Raw genomic sequence first — 5637 nt, forward strand, 5'->3', positions numbered from 1 at the left:
AGAAACAGATCCATAAAAGATATTCAATTGACAAGCTGGATGGATGTAGGCGACGTTAATGCGGGGACATTGAATAAGTCACATCCTTCGGGAAAGAAGTCTTCGTTCATTTATAACATGTGTTGGTGGTTCATGCTGTAACAGAACACCATAATATAACCTGACATGTGTTCATGTATAACATGTGTTAAGCCCCTGTTAGAATGATATATAACGTGTGTTAACCTTTTGTTAATTAAAAAAAACAAGTAATATCTATTTTATTTTTGTTGATGTTTAAAATATCCGATAATGTGGATACTGAGCGTAAAACTTGTACAAGTAATAAATGTACAAGGTAGTATGTAACGTGTAATATGAAACGAGCCATTTATGGTAACACATGTATCGGTAATTTTGGAATATATAATATGAAACGGGTTATTTGTTTTGCACATTTTGGAATGTATAACATGTGTTAAGCCACTGTTATAATCTTTTTGTAACCTGACATGTATTCATGTATAAGCTAGTGGTTTACAAAACACCATGATGTGTATATACTGATCTAACATGTGTTACAATTTGTCTGTTCGGAACATGTAATTGCTTAACATGTGATAAGGGTGAAAACAGTCGACGGGGGCGATGAGTTTAATGGTGAGCTTAGTTAATATCGTAATCTTGTTGTAACCCCACTTGTATACGTATGATAACATGTAAGCATCCACTATAACCCGACTTGTATTCATGTATATGAAAGTGGTTTGTAGAACACCATGATGTGCATGTACTGATCGTAATACGTGTACAAGTTAATAATTTAATATGGAACATACAAGTTAATATTGTAACACTATATACCTAGGATAACATGTGTTAAGCCTCTATTATAATCTTGGTTTAACCCAACATGGTGTCATGTATAAGCTAGTGGTTTCCAAAACACCATGATTTGTATATACATACTGTAACATGTGTTACGCGCCTGACATGTATAACGTGTGTTAGGCCTCTATTATAACGTGTGTTAAGACTTCCAGAATGGATGCATAAACTCCAATAGTAACTTAATAACAACGTAGTATACCTGATATAACGTGTGTTAAGCCTCTTTTATAACGTGTGTTAAGACTTCCAGAATGTGTTAAGTCCATACCGTTTTAACATCATGTACTAGACAAAACAATAAGAGTCTCACATTACATATTACTAGTAAACGAAAATACATAGCACTAAGAAAAATGGTGGGCCGTTTACTATACCCATAACGGTATAACTGATATAACGTGTGTCAAGGCTCTATTATAACGTGTGTTAAGACTTTCAGCAAGTTACACATAACATGTGTTAGAGATTAATGTACTGGTAAACTTGTAAAAAGCTACATTGCCTACAAACAAGTTACACAAAAATGGATGCATAGAGCCCAAAAGCAACACAAATATGCTGAGGTCGACTTCAGGGCAGAAGTTCGGAAGGCCAGAACATTTTTAACAACACGTCCTAGACAAAATAATAAAAGTCTCACATTACATATTACTAGTAAACGAAAACACAAATCACTAAGAAGGGGTGGAGCTTCCATTGACGGTCTGTCTTTGCTGTTTATCTGCTACCTTTGCTGACTCATCTCTTGCATAAACTCCATTAACCTATTCCAATAAGCTGGTCATTAACATATATAACAAAGGGGTCGTTACATATGTAGCTGTAAAAAATGTAACATGTGTAGCTACGGGTTGTAGTAACAGGATATGCCATCTAGTAGAATCACCACCTGGTAAGGATGAAAAAAAAGACAAACATTTTATTGAAAATAACATCACCGAAAATCAAAGAACTCATAAAAAAACTCAAAAGTAATGAATCTAACATCAAATCTGCTTCAAACCCATATGTTTGAAACACATATAGATCTGAAACAACCAAGAAGACCAGATTTTTGAAGAAAGAAATTGGGCACACAAAAATTTCTTCTTGGTCTTGATTTAAAATTTTGAAATAAACAAATGAAGCTCTGATTTTAAATCTATCAAATATCATAAAAAGTATAAATCTAAACAAATTACATAAATAACAAAAATAAGATCTTTAAACGTGTTTCTCTCACACACATTTGTGCGTGTGTTCTTGGTGTCCAGATGAACAAGATGAATATTGTTGTTTCTCTCTCAAAAACATCAGTTTTCTCTCTCTAAAAACAGAATTAAAGATGTGATGAGAGCAACACCTTACTTTCTTTGCTTGAAGAGCTTCGATAATTGCTTCGATCCTCAGATTTGGTGGCTTCAATAGAAAGGAATGAGTATAAGATCTACATCTAGGTCTTTGAGAAATGGTTTGTTCAAATCTGATAAAATTGAAAAAAAAAAGTGTTCTTGATTTTTTTTAGAGAGAGAAAGATGAAGGAGTTGGTAAGAGGGTGGGGTGAAGTACCAAAACTTATGATGGTGAATGAAATGACTTACAGTCATGTATTGGGGTATGTGTATGAAATGATACAACATGTGTAAAAAGACAATCCTACCCTCCAAAGCTCTAAAATCATATGTTGATGTGGAGCAATCTAGACTACACAATAGGGTTTGCTGAGTTTTCTCATTTAATTGGGTTTTCTCCCAATACTTACCCTATATATATATAGGCTAAAGATAAAAAGAAAACCACTTTTATTGAGAAAACCCGGGAAACTCTAAGTTCCCGACTTTTTTTTTTGAAAAAATTACCACACGTAATACATGATTTTAAGAGTTTTGGGCAAAAAAATCGAAAAAGCGCTAAGTAGATATTTTAAAAAAAAATAAACAAGTTTTGGTGTAACATATGTTACATTCGCTGAACATATGTTACACCAAAACTTGTTTATTATTTTTTTTTAAATATCTACTCCGCGCTTTTTCGATTTTTTTTGCCCAAAACTCTTAAAAACATGTATATTACGTGCGGTAATTTTTTCAAAAAAAAAAAAAGTCGGGAGCTTTGAGTTTCTCGGGTTTTCTCAATAAAAGTGGTTTTCTATATATCCTTACCCTATATATATATATATATATATATATATATATATATATGATAAGGATCATGTGAGAAGTGATAGGCTAGTTGAGAAACTTGAGAAGCATTCTGGACCACACATTTTTCTAAGCCTTTCGTAATATACACATATGTATAGTTTAAAATTGACTATATACATATGTGTATAACTCAATATACATATATGTATATAGTCAATTTTAAACTATACATATGTGTATATTACGAAAGGCTTAGAAAAATGTGTGGTCCAGAATGCTTCTCAAGTTTCTCATATAGGGTGGACTTCTCTTAGGATCCCTACCCTATATATATATATATATATATAGGGGACCGCTAAAATGAAAACCACCTCCAGTTGTAAGAACCATGAGAACTTTTTGATCCGGGGCGAGTTGGACCAAAATTTTTTTCATAAACGTAGATGCGTGTATTATAAACACATTTATAAAAAAAATTCAAAAAAAATGTCGTGAGTGTAGTTTTGAGCACCACAAGTTTGTTTTTACGGGTACCGTACATTTTATTTAAAATTTACGGTACCCGTAAAAACAAACTTGTGGTGCTCAAAACTACGCTCACGACATTTTTTTTGAATTTTTTTTACAAATGTGTTTATAATACACGCATCTACGTTTATGAAAAAAAAATTGGTCCAACTCGCCCCGTACGGTGTAGTTCTCATGGTTTTTACAACTGGAGATGGTTTTCATTTTAGCGGTCCCCTATAATACATGTCTCTTTTTCTATAATTTTTGTCCATCTCATGTAGCAAAATGTTATTGAGTTTACACCCTTTCAGCCAAAATGTTATCTTTTTTGGCGTTTTACCGAGAAAAGGAACGCCATAAAATAAACCATCTTAAAATTGTAAATTTGATCATGCTAAAATCAATAAAGTGTTGCTGTATGGTGATGGATAACATTGTTAATCCTCAGTTAAGAAAGATAACTGACAATGTTGTCCACACCATACAGCTACACTTTATTGACAACAATATATTCGATTTTTGAGTTTTCTGGCGTTTATCAGGCAAATGGTATATATTAAATATGGCGTTTGGGGTTTTTGTGTGTGTTTTTTAATTGAAGGTCTGAGTTGTTGTATATATAGGATTTTTTGGCGGTTTTTTAGGCGGGATTTTACTATAATTAAGTTTGGCGTTTTATATCTAATGGCGTTTTTAGCTAGAATGGTGTGTGATTTTTGTTTTGGCGTTTTATTTTCATGAGATGGCGTTTTGTTTGGAGTAGTCAAAAGACGCTTTTACCCTTAATGAAGCACGTCCACGTGATAAAATTGATGTTATTTACGAAAACGCCACCACGCTAATCTAGTCCATAGATTGTTTTGATCGGACGATCCATAAGCGTTCTCACCGTTCTCACACTTTCTACCGTTTTCTCTAAATCCCGACACTATATATATATATATATATATAGAGAGAGAGAGAGAGAGAGAGAGAGAAAGTATAATGTACTTCACGGCTTAACGTACATTAACGTACGCGACCAAATAGATAACATGCGTGATTTCAGTTTTGATCAACTTAACGTGCGTGATTTTGATCCCATGCGTGATTATCAAAAAAACTAATCCCATGCGTTATTATCTGTTCCCATGCGTTAGTATCTGTTCCATGCGTGATTATAGCCCTGATCTGACGGTTACCATTGTCGCGTACGTGAAGTATGATAAGGGCTTTTGTATGTTAACCGCTCCCTATATATATATATATATATATATATATATATATATATATATATATAGGGGAAGGATGTATAGAAAACCCACTTTAATTTAGAAAACCAGGGAAACTCAAAGCTCCCGATGTTTTTTTTTTTTTTGAAAAAATTTACACATGTTATATATATGTTTTTAAGGGTTTTGGGCAAAAAAAAATCAAAAAAACGCCGAGTAGATATTTTTTAAAAAAATAAACAAGTTTTGGTGTAACACATGTTACATTCATCTGACATATTTGTAACATGTGTTACACCAAAACATCAGTTTTCTCTCTCTAAAAACAGAATTAAAGATGTGATGAGAGCAACACCTTACATTCTTTTCTTGAAGAGCTTCGATAATTGCTTCGATCCTCAGATTTGGTGGCTTCAATAGAAAGGAATGAGTATAAGATCTACATTTAGGTCTTTGAGAAATGGTTTGTTCAAATCTGATAAAATTGAAAAAAAAAAGTGTTCTTGATGTTTTTTAGAAAGAGAAAGATGAATGAGTTGGTAAGAGGGTGGGGTGAAGTACAAAACTTATGATGGTGAATGAAATGACTTACAGTCATGTATTGGGGTATGTGTATGAAATGATACAACATGTGTAAAAAGACAATCCTACCCTCCAAAGCTCTAAAATCATATGTTGATGTGGAGCAATCTAGACTACACAATAGGGTTTGCTGAGTTTTCTCATTTAATTGGGTTTTCTCCCAATACTTACCCTATATATATATATATATATATATATATATATATATATATATATATATAGGCTAAAGATAAAAAGAAAACCACTTTTATTGAGAAAACCCGGGAAACTCTAAGTTCCCGACTTTTTTTTTTTTTTTTGAAAAAATTACCACACGTAATACATGATTTTAAGAGTTTTGG

General features: G+C 32.7%; 1 long non-coding RNA gene across 2 annotated transcripts; it reads right to left on the reverse strand.

The window, feature by feature from the left end:
• Positions 1–1255: 1255 nt before the first annotated feature.
• On the reverse strand, positions 1256–2566 carry LOC110881078. 2 transcript variants are annotated; one of them, XR_002559578.2, is made up of 2 exons: positions 2213–2566; positions 1256–1759 (listed from the first exon to the last, which is right to left on the reverse strand). It is a non-coding gene; the product is annotated as an uncharacterized LOC110881078 (long non-coding RNA). The 2 variants fall into 2 exon arrangements; XR_002559579.2 differs by having other exon boundaries at positions 2218–2560.
• Between the last annotated feature and the right edge of the window lie 3071 nt (positions 2567–5637).

The sequence above is a fragment of the Helianthus annuus genome, chromosome 10 (genome assembly GCF_002127325.2).
Source record: "Helianthus annuus cultivar XRQ/B chromosome 10, HanXRQr2.0-SUNRISE, whole genome shotgun sequence".
Classification (NCBI taxonomy): Eukaryota; Viridiplantae; Streptophyta; class Magnoliopsida; order Asterales; family Asteraceae; genus Helianthus; species Helianthus annuus.